The sequence below is a fragment of the Aristolochia californica genome, unplaced genomic scaffold (assembly GCF_029961685.1).
Source record: "Aristolochia californica isolate CCGP_79_NKW_82.1479 unplaced genomic scaffold, dmAriCali1.0.hap1 SCAF_6, whole genome shotgun sequence".
In the NCBI taxonomy this organism is placed as follows: Eukaryota; Viridiplantae; Streptophyta; class Magnoliopsida; order Piperales; family Aristolochiaceae; genus Aristolochia; species Aristolochia californica.
The window spans coordinates 34,035,316-34,053,226 of record NW_027182257.1 but is presented as its reverse complement, the minus strand read 5'-3'; the positions used below and the strand labels follow the sequence as shown (position 1 = coordinate 34,053,226).

Sequence of the window (17,911 nt, the reverse complement as noted above, 5' to 3'; positions counted from 1 at the left end):
CCAATAATCAGATTATGGACTGGTCTCGTTAATATATTTTCCAAATCGACAAAACTGTTTTAATAGTTCCTTCTAGGTAGAGAAACATGCATATCCATAACATAATAAGATGAAGGCATTCACATATTCATCCTTGAATAATCTTCTAAATTCAAAAACCAGTAGCATGAAAAAAAAGTATAATTTTGAACACTTATTTCTCGGTTTGTGTTCTTCCTTCATAAAAGATCCTTCTTTGAGTGGTGTTGATCATCACTTCTCTAGAGCATTCCTTTGACGAGGGATCCTAAATATAATGCTCTGATACCATGTTGAATTAAGGAGCCATTTTCCATAATTACGAGTAAGAAAAAGAAGAAAGAAAAAAGAGAAAAGGGAGGAAAAGCTCTCAGATAGAGAGAAGAAAAAATAAAAGAGCAAAGAGAGGTTGCACGAAGCAAAGGGAGAGAGAGAGAGAGAGAGAGTAACTCGAGAATGAGATATGTAACTTGATTAATTTCGAATTACAACACCTCTATTTATAGTAGAGGAGGAGATAGAATCCTTATACAATTAGTTTTTCAATCCTAATTACATGCCAACTCTAACTCTCTAAGATAAGTTTATTCAAACCAAACTACTAGAAGCCTAATATGAGTTGAACTAGGACTCTTGCTTTATTTACGTGAATAAGGAAGAAGGACAACTCGTAGCCTTATCTGTGTGGGTCCCTCATGATCTTCCATCTCATCTTGAGAAGGTTGACAGCTCGTGAGATATTTGTGGGTCCCACTTGATCTCACTTGATCTTCAAGTCTTCTAACTCAATTCAGCTTATGCTTCTTAATTCCTTGATTCGTGCTTGCTTGGGTGAGGACTCTTCTTGGTGTCCCATGTCCTCATGGTGGGTCCCACATTATAACTGACAATAGCATTTAACCCTCGAGAACCACTTGAAATATTTGTACCACAAGAATCAGAACCAATTGTTGGACTCATTTCTCTGGTTCATCCTGAAAGAACTCTTCTTTCTGCCAATATTCCTTCGCAGCTCCTCCATCCTTTCACCAAACAAGATTTTAAATAGCACGAGCCATCACCCACTGAGAAAACCGCGTGATGGATTCGTGTTGGGTAGGGAGAGGTTTTTGAGCTGGTAGGAGATGGAAGTAGAAACCAAGAAATAGAGCTCGTTGAGGAAGATCGTGAGTCGTTGGCTGGACATCGAATCGATTATCAAAGTTCTCTCTCCAACCATTTTCTCATCTTACTCTCATCTCCAAGCTCTCTCTCACAAATTTATCCCGGTTGCGGTAGGTGTTTGTGTGACGATAGAGAGAAAAAAGAAATAGAAAAAAGAAGGGTTGAGAATAAAGACGAGAGAGAGAGAGAGAGAGAGAGAGAGAGAGAGAGAGAGAGAGAGAGAGAGAGAGAGAGAGAGAGAGAGAGAGAGAGAGAGAGAGAGAGGAGCACAAAATTTAGAATTGATTGGGTCAGAGGGTCATGTGGTGGATTCAGAAGGGAAGTGATGTGAGTTGCCGGGTTGAACGAAATTGCCAGAATTTCAAATAACTTATTTAAAAATGTATCCAATTTTATTTAGAGGTGATACCCAATTTTAAGTAAAATTTATATATAATTTTATATACAGTTTATTTGACATGTATTTTATGTAACATTTTAAATGTAGGTCTGAACTCGAATTCAATTAAAATTATTGTGTTCGAGCTCATTTCCAATTTTAAGCTCGAGCCTAGACTTGGCTTGAGCTCGACTTCGAAGTATTTAAATCAAACCCAGCTAAAACATATGCATGTTTGAACTCCACTCAACTCAATACCACCCCTAATAAGAAGTACAAGAAAGAAGTATTTTATTTCACAAATTGCTGTAATTTTTATGTGACTAAAATATTTAAAATAAGGAGGAGAATAAATAATGAAGATTTAACATATATGAAAAAGTTTTAGCCAACAAATAATGAATTCCAAAAATCCTTTTCATTGAAAACTGGAGTTACCAACTTCAAAAAGAACAAATATGGAAGAGTCTTACATATCTCTCATAGTAAGAAATCTCACAAAGTCAGAATTAATACAGTGAAGTCTTAAATAAGTCTCATAGGATAAGGTCTCAAATAAGGGTTTCAGTTAAAGGTATTTTATTTATGTTAGTCTTCTTTTTATGTTCAATTTTTTTAAGACTTATCTTTTAATGTTTGATTTTGGATATAACTCAAACAATGGTAGTTTAATTGTAATTGGATTTTACTTGTTTCCTCTATTATAAACAGAAGTTCATTGTACTCAGTTAACAACGAGTTAGTGAAGTATTTCTCTTTTCTAGAAATTAAACAAAAGGCATAAAACCAAAAAGTGATTCTTGTCTATACTACCCTGGATTACAACACCATACTTGATTGAAAAACAGGCACATTACAAAAAGTGGACGTCAGTAACTTTCATAGAGAAAGGAAAGGAAGCAAAGAAATATGAGGGCAAAAAAATCCCACTAGACAGAAGATATAATTACAAGGTAACGTGATACTCTAATAGGGTCATTTGAAGTACATGACTATTAATCCTAATGAAAGAAGATTAGGGAGGAAAGACTCCCGTGACTAGACAATAAGCTATGCAGTCCACAACTAAAAACCAGTATATTCGTCTTCCATATGTTGAAGATCTGGAAGGTCTGTGCTAATGGAGAATCTCATCCACCTCCTTTTGTCAACGTACTGCAAACATGGTTGCAGAAGAAGCCCAATAACCACTGCAATAAGGCTTATGACCATAACCTTTAAAGAATCAAGAGCTAAAACCACACAGATCAATAAGGTTGGAGGAATACACATCCAAAACAGTAAAGAAAGTTCTCTGCTGCAACAATTTCTTGAAAGCTCATCCAAGAAAGCAGAATCACCCCAGTAGAAGAGAATAAGATCCCCATCAGTGGGGTTCCATAGCGAGATCTCTTGCTGAAGAACTCTGGAAGCATTCCTCTTTTAACCATACCAAGAAGCTGGTATGAGTCACTACTCATTTCTGCTAAAAACATTCCCATATTAGAAAATGCTGAAGCACTCCGGATCCACAAGTTCAACCACACACCGGTTATCAGTTTTGCAACATCTGAGAAATACCCATCACTCCACATTTCTTTGTTGAAGCTTAATTGCTCCAGTGCCCACGGTAAAGGATTTTGACCATCTTAACAGGCAGGCGCAATGAAGGAACAAAAAGCGAATATGAGCGAATCGAGTCGGTCACCTAAGCTATAACAAGCGAAAATCGAGTCTTTCGGGGACATTTATGTTACAGGACCTCAACCCCTCAGCAAAATAGATGAAGTCATACCAGGAACGAAGTCGCCTGAAAGTTTTAAATTTTTGCATACAGAGAAAACCAAATATCTGAAAAAAAAAATCTGTTTTAACAAGTCCTGTAGCATAATTTTAAAAGTTAATATTTCAGGCATCAGAGTTTAAAGTAGAAGTTCGAAAGCAAGCACCTTAGAGTGAACAGCAACAGAAGAATGAAGTGATCAGAAGCATCGGCACTGTGGAGATTAAGAATAAGAATGTTGTTTAACACGTTTGCTCTTTAGCCGACAAGGGAAAGAATGTTCTTTAACACGTTTGCAGGTTTATACTTCATATTTCCCACAACAAGCTCACTGGTTTGCCAGATGAAATTGGACTTCTCTCTCGACTTCAAATATTGAAAGCAAACAACAACAGGATCAGCTCCTTATCTTCGAGTATGCACAATTGTGGTGCTCTTGCTGAGCTTGATTTTTCATTCAATCTTCTTGTGGAATTGCCACAAACATTTGGAAGTTTGTCTAACTTGAAGACATTGGTCTTGGGTGACAATGCGCTCAAATCTCTGCCACCCCCACTATTAAAAATGTGCTGACTACTATCAACACTTGATCTACATCGTACGGAGATCACAAATGATCTTCTTCGCCAGTTTGAAGGATGGGAAGCTTTTGATGAGAGCCATCGGTCAAAGCCTCAAAAGCAGCTGGATTTCAGGGTTGGATTTGGACTGGGAATGTTGAGAAGGCACAACTTGTTGGATTCCTGGAAAGCTGGGTTTTCGGCTGATGATGGTGTTGACGAACAAGTATGCCATCGGCTTCCTCGTGTACTTCAGTTACCTCACTGCTCGTCTGAATTACCGGACACATATGGCCTGGATAGTTCTACGGGGGAAGCAATCTTGCCAATTGAGGTTGTTGCTGCCTTGCTGGCAGAGTATGGGCCGTGCAACCATGCCAATGGGGGGGCCGCCATGAAGGGTTGTGTCACACTAGTCCATGCTTGAGGAAGGGCATACATGCTGCTTGGGGCGACGTAGAGACGTTCGTCACGTGTCCCGCCAAAAAAAAATCAGAGACATCGGGCGCTTTCCGTCATATGCTGCCATCTCCAGCTTTTGTGTTGCAAACTCGTTGTATACCAGTGCATGGGAGATTTTTCTCCCATGGACGGAGACTAACACTTCTGAAGCCTCATGGGAACCGTTACAGCCTTTCGTGCTGTCTATCACAACTTTGAGCTTGAGGAGAAACTCTTTCTCCAGGAGGGGGGTGATGTTATGGACTTCATAGCATCTAGAGTAATTAGTAGACACAGTTGGTAGACTATGTAATTTCCAGCTTTATGCAATTAATAGGTCTTGATGTAATTTCCTTCAAACTCGTGGCCCTTTGGTTCAGCCTTTGTGGTGTGCATTCCCTAATCATTTTATAGGGACATCGGGTTATGAATGAATTAAGCATTGATCAATAGTTGTAGCCAGAGATCGGATTCTCTCCCCCAACGAGGTCCAAGGTGCAAGCTTCCTTCGAAAGCTCGGTTATCTTCATCTTCCTCTCCATGTCTCCCTACGGGTTCAGGTGGCCTGCCTACGAGTCCCTGTGTCAGATCCGGGATTCAAAGAACTCCAACCCTTCTTCTCAAACGTATTCCAATCAGGAACCGAGAGAAAATCGTCGGGTGAATCGATCCATACCAAGGGGGCCTAACACTCACTTCTCCCTAGTTTGAGGGCTTATTTATGCAATCTCTATTATTTGGGTTTATTGCTACATATATGATATTTGGTTCAAGCTGGGATCACTGCCGTTACCTCCCAGCTTGAGGGGGGAGAAGCAAAAGAAGTACAAGAAAGAGGTATTTTATTCCATATGTTGTGGATGAGTTTATGTGACCAAAATATTCAAGAAAAGGGGAGCACAAAAGATGAAGCTTCTGCATCTAAAAAAAAATATTTATATCGGATTATGATTATTTCATGGGTCCTTCTACAAGGTCTATTATTTTGGTTCGTTATATGAGTTGGAAGATGGTCGTGTTATATACAACTACTGCTATTATGTCTCTTTGGATGAGACATTATTATTGAAGAAGAAGTGGCCTCAATATATGTTACATCACCATGACGAAGGAGCTTATTACTACATCTACTACCCGTAAGGACATCTATGTTATTTCACCGTGATGGACGAGTTTATTACTAACTATAAGATATACCCCCCATGAATTGGAATTTATTACTCCTACCATTTGAGAGTAGTTGTCCTGTAGAGGGACACGGTGATGGAGGAGTTTTTTTTATTCCGAACAGCGTATAGATCCACTACCTCTAGAAGATAGGAGTGGCACTACCTATAGAAGATAGGAGTGTACAGAACATCCAGCATATAGACCCACTACTTATAGAAGATAGGAATCGCACTACCAATAGAAGATAGGAGTTAATTGACTGGATTAAAGAGCAATGTCATACGATTTGAAGTGATTTTACTCTCAATTTTCTTATGCCAACTGGGTCTCATGAACGAAAGCACCAGCGTGAGGGGGATTGTTGGAAGATCTGCCACATTATTCAAAAAAACATTTTATATATAATTTGCAGCAAGTTGGGAGTTCATGTTGTTCTCTCGCCCCTAGATTGAGGGGGAGTGTTGGCAGATATGCCCAAGCCCACACGACCAAGGAAGGCCCACATATATAAGAGTATTATAAGATAGGCCACAACCAAGGAAGGCCTACAAGATGGGCCAAAGCACATAAAAAGTAGGACCCACAATGATTACCATGAGCTGGCGTCCTTATCACATCAGTTGGAAGATCAAGAAGGACACATAAAGGCATCCTTATCTCATGGTCACCCTAGAAGAGTTCTAGTTTGATTTATGTTTGTCTTTTATCTATATTGAGTCATTTAATTATGCTAGGACTTATCTTTAAGTGTTAGAGTTTGGGTGTAATTGGGACAAAGGTAGTTTTATTGTAATCGGACTCTACTACCTTCCTCTATTATAAATAGAGGTTGATGTACACAGATTATAATAAGTCAATGAAGTATTTCTCTTTTCCTTAAATTCAATAATAATTGCCATGGAAATCTGCAAATTTAATCTTCCTAAAAGTCATAAACAAAAATAAACATAAATCTTCAATCAAAACCTATGCACCCATACTAAACAATCATATTCACGGCCACGAAAATCTTTAATTGACCACATCCATACTCATCCATCATATTCATCCACATAATATATTAACGCAACAATCATATAAAATTAAGATATTAATCATACCGATAAGTCTTGCAATGTCATAATTCAAACATCGTCATTAAATCATACCAATCTTCCCAAAGAAGATAGTGTACTTAAAATGCATTAAAAATATTTTCTTGCATAATATGTAAGACACCCGACCCGCTCTTCCACTGTCATCACCGTAAACATGGCCTTCTTAATTAGTGTATTCAACCATTCAGGAGCGCAATGCTTCATGTCGTCTGACAGGTTCGGGATTTCCCTTAGGGCATTGACACATTCTTTTGTGACACCGCCCTTGTTAGGCTTCATAACATTATTCAATGCCAGAGTGATACAGTTAACTGCATCAATGAATTTACTATTGTCATCAGTGGGCAATTCCCTTCTCTTTCTACGACGACTTGATGATGCGTTACTTCTCCGAGATTGCTCAGTTGTCGACTCATTTCCGCTAATGAATTGTGATAGAGTTTCCCTAACTACATTAACATCCTCAAGATCGTCATTCAGGATAGGAGCCGACTCATGGAGGAGTTCATCGCCCAGATGTACAGGAGTTATACTAGTTGTACCCATGGTTATTGTGTTTCCCACTACCAAAGCCAATTTGTCATAAAGGAGGTAGCCTTGTTGTCTATACTTTTTAGCATCCCTATGCTCCTACAAGAATAAAACATCCTTTAAACGACTTGGAAAAGAGTTTTAGTAATGTGGAAAACATACAAAATATTTTACAGTACATCATGATTAACTAACCTTTATGTAGTCTTGCCATACAAAATAACTTGTAGTAACTTGTTGTGTGGTTACATCCTAGCCAAACCCACTGGTGTTGAGACAACTTGTTACCATTTGGTATGTTTTCTTCCATGATCTTGTTCGATTCTTGAGCTGCTCAAAATTTTTTTTACTTACTGCATCTTCATTGAACTTATTGACATAGTCCAAATATACCTCATGCTTCAAAACCCTATTGGGAAACTTGTTCCCTATATTGAGTAGCTAGATCAAGAGATCGAGCATTTTACTGTCTTCTTCGAAGGTCCAAATGTCATAAGATCGAGCAGTTGGTTATCTTCTTACATCCATTTATAATCTAAATCCGAGATGGTCCTCATCGAAATTTTGTTTTTAGACAACCATTACCCGTCATGGAAACAAAAACCATACAAACCAAAATGCCATGTGGTGGATATTTATAACATCCAAATCTCCTCACCACATGGCAAAATCATTCCATAGCACTTCAAAAAAAATTTATTAACATTCTCAAACATTCCAAAATTAATCAAACTATTTCCATGATAGATACACTAAACAATGGAAACAAACATACACATCAAGTCCAAATTCACCGAAAACCCCTGGTAGAGCCCCAAAAGACTTCGCAGTCACTACGAACTATACCTCGTCAGTGATGGGAGTCGGGTTTCGTTGGCTAATGGATGCCAGTGTAGGCGACTCAGCCTTGTTTGAATTGGACTAAACACCCCAAACCCTAACCCTAAACACTCAACCCTAATTCCAGAACCTAAACCCTAAACCATAGATCTTCAAACCCCTAAAAGCCCCAAACCCTAAACCCTAAACCCTAATAGGGCCATTTGACCCATCAAATGTCAAAAAATCCAATTTAACATACTTGGGCACCGAATTAGGGGCATGTGCATGGGGTCCCATTGTGGGATGTGGGGGGTGCAACTGTAGTGGGGGTGGTGGCGAGTGGTGATGGTAGTGCTCGGCCGGAGGAGTGTAGCTTCTGGGCAACGGCGGCCCTCAAACCACTCCTTCATCCAGTCGTTGGAGGATTTGCTGGACGGAATCATTCAAAGCTGCCATTGCCGATTAAAGGTCAGCAGTGTGCTGGCGATTATCATCAATGGCTTGATTTTGTGCCTTTGTCCTTTGACATTGTTCCTCTATAAGTTGACGCAAATCCTCTGGGGAAGAGGAATCCCCAAGGGTGGACCTGTCTGATACCAAGATGTTGGGTTCTTCCCGGGCCATGGATCTCGTCACCCTTCTTCCTTCTCTTCCCTCCAGATTTGTTTTTGACGTGGGAAGGAGTTTTCGGTGTTTAGAACATGGAATGGTGAAAGAGAATTGAGCCTTGAAGGAGGCTCGACCTGGACCTCAGGAGGGAGAATCCGACCTCTAACCTTCTACTTGATTCAATGCTTGATTTTTCATTAAGCCCTTCTCCCCTATAAATAGGATTAGGGACGAGAATGACCAACCTGACCCGTGTGTCACTAAGTTCACGGAAATTACAATCAAACCAACCCCAACCAAAACCAACATACATAAAAAGGAAAATTCCATAATTTAATTTCTACGCCTGTTTATTACCCGGGATGCTATGGAGTCTATAACAAGATAGGAGTTGCACGAGCAATGTCATACGACTTGAAGTGATTTTACTCCCACTTTTCTTATGCCAGTTGGGCCTCATGAACGAGTGCACCAGCATGAGGGGGAGTGTTGGAAGATCTGCCACATTATACAAAAAAAAAAAAGATTCTATATATAATTTGCAGTAAGTTGGGAGTTCATGTTATTTTCTCACCCCTAGCTTGAGGGGGAGTGTTGGAAGATATGCCCAAACCCACACGACCAAGGAAGGCCCACATATCTAAAAGTGTTATAAGATGGGCCACAACCAATTAAGGCCTACAAGATGGGCCCAAGCACATAAGAAGTAGGACCCACAATGATTACAATGAGTTGGCATCCTTATCACATCAGTTGGAAGATCAAGAAGGACTCATACATGCATCCTTATCTTATGGTCACATCCTAGAAGAGTTCTAGTTTGATTTATTTTTGTCTTTTATCTATATTGAGTCATTTAATTATGCTAGGACTTAGCTTTAAGTGTTAGAGTTTGTGTGTAATTGGGACAAAGGTAGTTTTATTATAATTGGAATCTACTACCTTCCTCTGTTATAAATAGAGGTTCATGTATACTGATTATAATAAGTCAATGAAGTATTTCATTTTTCCATAAATTCAACAATAATTGCCATGGAAATCTGCAAATTTAATCTTCTTAAAAGTCATAAAATAAAATAAACATCAATCTTCAATCATAACCTATGCACCCATACTCAACAATCATATTCATGGCCATGAAAATCTTTAATTGACCACATCCATACTCATCCACCATATTCATCCACATAATATATTAATGCAACAATCATATAAAATAAAAATATTAACCATATCGATAAGTCTTGCAATGTCATAATTCAAACATCATCATTAATACATACCAATCTTCCCAAAGAAGATAGAATACTTAAAATGCATTAAAAATATTTTCTTGCATAATATGTAAGACACTCGACCCGCTCTTCCACTATCATCACCGTAAACATGGCCTTCTTAAATGGTGTATCCAACCATTCAGGAAAGCAATACTTCATGTTGTCCGACAGGTTCGGGATTTCCCTTAGGGCATTGACACAATCTTTTTCGACACCGCCCTCATTAGGCTTCATAACATTATTCAATGCTTGAGTGATACGGTTAACCGCATCAATGAATTTACTACTATCATCAATGGGCAATTCGCTTATCTTTCTATGACGACTTGAAGATGACGTGTTACTTCTTCGAGATTGCTCAGTTGTCGATTCATTTCCGCTATCGTCCATCGGGATAGGATCCGACTCATGGAGGAGTTCATCGCCCAGATGTACAAGAGTTATACTAGTTGTCCCCATGGCTATTGAGTTTCCCACTAGCAAAACCAATTTATCATAAAGGAGGTAGCCTTGTTGTCTATACTTTTAAGCATCTATATGCTCCTACAAGAACAAAACATCCTTTAAACGACTTGGAATAGAGTTCTAGTAATGCGAAAAAAAACAAAATATTTTACAATACATCATGATTTACTGACCTTTATGTAGTATTGCCATACATAATGACTTGCAGTAACTCGTTGTGTGGTTGCATCCTAGCCAAACCCACTAGTGTTGAGACAACTTATTACCATTTGGTATGTTTTCTTCCAGTATCTTGTTCGATTCTTGAGTTGCTCAACAATTTTTTTACTGAAGGCGTCTTCATTGAACTAATTGACACAGTCCATATATACCTCATGCTTCAAAACCCTATCGGGCAACTTGTTCCCTATATTGACCAGCTAGACCAAGAGATCGAGCATTTTACTGTCTTCTAAAAAGGTCCAAATGTTATAAGATCGAGCAGTTGGTTGTCTTCTTACAACCATTTATAATCTAAATCCGAGATAGTCCTCATGGAATTTATTTTTTAGACAACCTTTACCCGTCATTGAAACAAAAACCATACAAAAGAAAATACCATGTGGTGGATATTTATAACATCCAAATCTCCTCACCACATGGAAAAATCATTACATAGCACTTGAAAAATTTTCATTAACATTCTAAATCATTCCAAAATTAATCAAACTATTTCCATTGCAAATACACTAAACAATGGAAATACACACACACATCAAGTGGAAATTCACCGAAAACCCTTGGTAGAGCCCCAAAATACTTCATAGTCACTACGAATTGTACCTCGTCGGTGATGGGGGTCGGGTTTCGTTGGCTAATGGACGCCGGTGTAGGCGACTCAGCCTTGTTTGAACTGGACTAAACACCCCAAACTCTAAACCCTAACCCTAAATGCTCAACCCTAATTCCAGAACCTAAACCTTAAATCATAGATCTTCAAACCCCCAAAAGCTCAAACCCTAAATCCTAAACCCTATCACCCCAAAATCGAGAACCCTAATTTTTTTACAAATCCTAAACCCAAAACCCAAAAAATAAATCAAAAACCCTTGAAATATCCTAAACTTGTAAATACCAAGCACTAAGCACTAAATACACAAAACCCTAGCCCTCATCTCGAAATTAATCCCTATAAAGACGAAATTGAACCATAAATATCATAAATCCAAAAATTACACAAAAAAAATTAAAAATTAAAATTATCCAGCTTGAGTCAAGTCTTTTATTCTTCACCGAATAGGTGATTTGTATTTGAGCTACCCTTAAAAAGTGAGTAATCTCTATATTAAGCCCTAAAGTTGAGCCTTTTTTCGCCTTTAAAATTGAGCTGAGTGTGTTTCAAACAATAACCATTTTGATTAGTATATAGAGCTTTTTGTAATGTTATGAGTGATTTTCTTCTCCCACATTATGTTTTGTCCAAACTAGGTTTCTATGTCCTTTTTATCCTCAGCTTGAACGGGAGAAATAAAAGAAGTAGGGGTAGCATCGAACCATGCCAGTTTGTGAGTATCTCGATCTCAACTCGATTCCCGACCCCCATCAATGACGATGTACAGTTTCGTAGTGACTGCGAAGTCATATGGGGCTCTACCAGGGGTGTTCGGAGAATTTGGACTTCACGAGTTTGTTTTTGCATTGTTCTAGTCGTCTGCAATGAAATTAGTTTGATAAATTTTGAAATATTTTAGAATGTTGTTGAATATGTTTGAAGTGCTATGGAATGTTTATGCCATGTGGTGAGGATATTTTGGAGTTATAAATATCCACCACATGGTCCAATTCAAACAAGGTTGAGTCGCCTACACGGGCGTCCATTAGCCAACGAAACCCGACCCCCATCAATGATGATGTACGGTTCGTAGTGAGTGCGAAGTCATATGGGGCTCTACCAGGGGTGTTCGGTGAATTTGGACTTCACGAGTTTGTTTTTGCATTGTTCTAGTCATCTGCAATGAAATTAGTTCAATAAATTTTGAAATGTTTTAGAATGTTGTTGAATATGTTTAAAGTGCTATGGAATGCTCTTGCCATGTGGTGAGGAGATTTTGGAGTTATAAATATCCACCACATGGTATTTTGTTATTTGTTGGTTGTGTTTCTGTGTGTCCCTAGTTACTACAACGAGTAATGGTTGTCTGATACAAAAAAATTTCATGAGGACCATCTCGGATTTAGATTATAAATGGTTGGAAGAAGACAACAAACTCTTCGATCATATGACATTTGGACCTTTGATGATGACAACAAAATGCTCGATTTGTTGGTTGAGCAAGTCAATATGGAAAACAGGATGCCCAATGGGGTTTGGAAGCATGAAGTATATTTGGACTGTGTCAATAGGTTCAATGAAGACACAACTAATAAAAAAACTGTTGAGCAGCTCAAGAATCGAACAAGATCATGGAAGAAAACTTACCAAGCAGTAATAAGCTATCTCAACACTACTGGGTTCGGTTGGGATGCAACCACACATCGAGTTACTGCATGTCATTCTGTATGGCAAGACTATATCAAGGTCAGTAAATCATAATTGACTGTAAAACATTTTGTATATTTTCCGCATTACTAGAACTCTATACCAAGTCGTCTAAATGATGTTTTATCCTTGTAGGAGCATAAAGAAGCTGAAAAGTATAGACAACAAGGCTGCCCTCTTTATGACAAATTGGTTTTGGTAGTGGGAAACTCAATAGCCATGGGGAGAACAAGTCAAATTGATGAAGACATGTGCAATGATGTCCAATATCAGGAAGAAAATGAGCGTGTGGACATGCTCGAGGATGTCGATTTAGGTAGAGATACTCCTTCGCCATTCTTTACAGAAAATGAGTCGACACCTGATCAGTCTCCAAGTACTAACCCGTCAACTTCAAGTCATCGTAGAAAGAGACCACAAATGGCCACCGATGATAGTATTATGTTTGCTGATACAATGACAAAAATTGCCACCCTATTGCAATCTCTACAACCTAAAAATGATAAAACCACCAGAGAGAATTGGTATGAAGCCCTCACAGAAATCCTGGACCCGTCGGTCGAGATGAAGTTTTGTGCTCCTCTATTGTTAGATACACCAATGAAGAAGGACATGTTTACGAAGCTGCCAGTGGAAGAGCGACTTAATTGGCTTAAATACTGTGCTGGTGAAACGTAGTCAATAGTTTGAAGTACACTATGTATTTTGGGACGATTGTTTTGAAGTTTAATTATGTTTTTTAATTATGACTTTATAAGACATATCATTGATAGATTATGAATCTTAATATGGTTAAGATTTGGGTTTTCATGATTGTCGTGTTCTTATTGCGCGGATGAATATTGTAGGTGTGTGATTGGAGATGGTTTTATATAGGTGTGATTGAAAATAGGTTATGATTGAAGATAATGGTATGTTTTTGTGTTTATGATATTTAGGAAGAAACAAGAATTATTGTTGTAGTCGTTATTATGGTTGTGGTGATTGTATTTGCAGGTTTCCATGGAAGACAAAAATAGGAATACAAGAATGATTTTATGGACATGTCTTATATACATGATGGGAAGATACTATATGAACCATAGGTATAGACGTACATTACGTCCTCGTGGGATTGGTGGTCCGATTTATTTGCAAAAGGCATTAGCGAAATCACCTGTTAAATTTTGAAAAGTTTACAGGATGAATCAAATTGTGTTTAAAAAAATGGCAGAGATACTTTATAGTAAAGAATTTTTATCACCTACAAAGACCATTTCAGTGGAAGAACAACTTGCATATTTTCTCCTAACTGTTGGTCAAGGACAAGCGTATAGTGTCACAGCAGAGATGTTTGATAGATCAAACTGGACTATAAGTAGGTATTTCAATAAGGTGTTGAATGCTATTATCAAACTTCGGCCTGATTACATCAAACGACCTTCAGAACGGACTCACTCGAAGATTTTAAACAATCCAATGTTTAATCCGTATTTTAAGGTAACATTACTTGGCATCTAATAAATAATTTTAGATTAATATTTAGAGTTACTTGAAATGATATAATTAGGATTGTATTGGGGCTATTAATGGAACTCATATCAAAACAAACATCCCACTTGAAGAACAACAAAGGTTCTGGAACAAAAAAGGTTATCTCTCACAAAATGTGATGGCAACATGTTATGCACGCAATAACATTATTATTTTAGTTGTTTTATTTAATTTACTTTATTTTATTTCAGTTTTAGGTCATAGGGGTATTTTTGGAATATTTTATTTATAAGGGTATTTTTAGAATATTTGATTGTAAACCCTAAAACGGGTGGACCCTATTTAAGGGGTAAGAGTAATGAGAAACGAAAGCATTGAAGTATTAAGAATTAGGTTAAATTTAGCGTAAAGAGGCTTAGAGTTCTCCTCAACGAGTTCTAGGGTTTTCAAGTTTCCCTTTGGCTTGATCTTTCGTTTTCGTTTTCCATGTCTTCCTTCAATCCTTACTATCCGTACGGTAATCCGTGGCAGATTGCAGATCTACCCAAAGAATCCTTGTGCTAGATCCGGGACCATAACACAGCATGTACATTTGATATGCAATTCACTTATGTACTTGTTGGATGGGAGGGATTAACAACTGATTTCCATGTATTGAAGGACGCATTGACTCGCAAAAATAGAATCTGTGTACCTGAAGGTAAATAATATATTGTTAGGTAGTAATTTTTTTGATTTTATCTTCAATTATCTTATGTGAAAAATATTTTGTATTGTAGGTAAATATTATTTAGTCGATGCTGATTATGCAAATATGTCATGATTTTTGGCTCCATATCGAGGAACTCGTTATCATCTACAAGAATTTGGAGACAACCTTCCTAGAAATGTTAAAGAGCTATTCAACTAAAGGCACTCATCTTTGAGGACTACTATTAAACGAACTTTTGGTGCTTTAAAAGCTCGATTCCAAATGTTGAAAGTCGCTCCTCCGTTTTCTTATAAGATCCAGATGAAAATTGGAATAGCTTGTTGCATATTACACAATTATATACGTAAAGAGGATTACAATGATATGTTTGAATTGGAAGAAGATGATTCCGATGATGAGGTAGGTGGAGGAGGTGATGAGGTCCGATTAGCAAGTGAAAATTTGGATGAAGATAGCGATGATAGCGATGATCTTGGGGATGAAGGCAACCTATCAACAACAATGTGGAGGCATCGTGCATTAGAATCCACTAGAGCTGCACAATTTCGAGATGCCATAGCAACTAGCATGTGGAGTGATTATTAGTGGTTGTACTTTATTGCATTTGAACATGTATGTTGTCGTTCGTATCTACTAAACTAGTAAGTTGATGATGTTAAACGTACAAACTCGTTGTTAAAAATAATTTACTCCAATTATATTCATTGTTGTCATGTTATACCTTTTTGTCACGTATTTTAATTTTATTTATTAAGTATTTTAATTTATTAAATATTTTTATACTATATATTATGTTATTAAAAAATAATTTATTTATTAATTATATTCATTTATGTTATTTTTAACTGTTTTATGTAATTTAAATAATTTATTCTACTCACACGTAATTAGTATAATAATTTATAATAAACTGTAATCATTAATTGGTTTAATTATTCAATTTCTATAATTAATTAAACAATTAGGTTTATTTATTATATTCCCTTATGTTATTTTTAATTTTTATTAATTTTATATAATTTATTCTAGTCACACGTAATTAGTATATTAATTTATAATGAATTTTAATCATTAATTGGTTAATTATCCAACTGCTATAATTAATTAAACCATTATGTTTATTTATTATATTCTCTTATGTTATTTTTTAATTTTTATTAATTTTATATAATTTATTCATGTCATGTGTAATTATTTTTTAATTTATAATAAACTATAATCATTGATTGGTTAATTATCCAATTTCTATAATTAATTAAACCATTAGGTTTATTTATTATATTCCCTTATGTTATTTTTTAATTTTTTTTTAATTTTATATAATTTATTCATGTCACGTGTAATTATTTTTTTAATTTATAATAAACTATAATCATTAATTGGTTTAATTATCCAGTTTTTATAATTAATTAAACCATCAGGTTTATTTATTATATTCCCTTTATGTTATTTTTTAATGTTTTTATTAATTTTATATAATTTATTGCTGTCACACGTAATTATTGTTTTAATTTATAATAAACTATAATCATAAAAGGTTACTTATTCTCTTCTTTATTTAGAGAGAACACTGGAATATGTTTTCCAAGCACTAACACTGGAATCTGTTTTCCAGCCACTTCAACTGACTTGGACTAACACCTAAACATGAGTTGAAGTGGAAGCCATTCATCTCACTTCAATTCAATTTTCCACTTCATTTTAGTCCCATCTATCACATCTTGTTGGCCGAGAACCTTGATTTCAGAGACACGACAATTGCCTTTCAAATAAGCAGCCAATACCACATTAACTGTTGCGAATTCTCCTGTAAATCTGGTTTGACACAAAAGAAGGTTTTTGGATTTCATTTCTATGCACGATAATTTATTCAAAGGATTCGATCACATAAACTAAAGAGATGACAAAGCCAGATTAATGCCCAATTGTCTGTTCTTAAAATTAATGCCAATGATGTTAAAGAGGAACTTTTTTTTTCACAAATCCTTATGTTTTCCACTCACTCTCCCACTCTTTCTCTCTCTTTACATTGCATTTGACCATGAGAAAATTTTCATTACTTCTCTTTTCCGAGCTTGGCACTTTCCAGATACTTCAGAGACGAAGAATAGTTGCAGGTAATGAGATAAGAGGCAGCATGCTGGAATGTTTCAAAGGATGATCCTTCACCTAACAATGAAACAAGATGAAGCACCATGGGCAGAGCTATGCGGAGAACTCCATTTTCAGATACTTGTCTGCCAGTGGCAAATGGTCCAAATTGAGCCATTTTGCTCTTAGTTTTTGCAATGAAATTAGAGGAATTCTCGTAGTTTTCGCAATGAAATTTAGTGAGAAAAATTTACATGTTTACTACTTCAATGAAGGGAATGAGTTCGTCATGAGACTGGTAAGAGTCAAAGATGTCATCACTTATGTAGACGAAACGAAATGTTTTGTGAGCTGATCAACCTTGTTGTTTGAAAATCTTGCATCGGGACCGAGTGCAAACCATTTGAAGGGCAAAATCCTTTTACATACGTGAGTCCTTCACAAAGCAATTAATGGAATGATTTTTTGTCCAAACTTGTCTACCTAATTTGTCCAAATTAACAGAACACATCAGACCATTTTATAGCTAAGGTGACTGACAATTAATGGAGCAAGTAATGTTACTTAAAATGAAAGCTGCAAATCGATCAAACGTAACTTGCATGAAAACACCCGGAACCAAATAACCTGGCAACCAAATGGCAATGCTTGATAGAGTCAACCCTGGGACATTCATTATTCCTTGAGTTACTCTCGAAACAACCCTTGCATCCATAAAGAAAACAACAAATATAAGATCGATCATATCAAGTGGCGCGACAAAGAAAAAAAAGGCAAGTCTACAATATTATGACAAACAAGAAATCAAAATTTGAAGTAGAG

At 36.7% G+C, this 17,911-nt stretch overlaps 1 pseudogene; it reads right to left on the bottom strand.

Annotated features, from left to right (window-relative positions):
- Window positions 1-2,626: 2,626 nt before the first annotated feature.
- Window positions 2,627-3,135, bottom strand: LOC137935344 (probable polyamine transporter At1g31830; annotated as a pseudogene).
- Window positions 3,136-17,911: the final 14,776 nt, after the last annotated feature.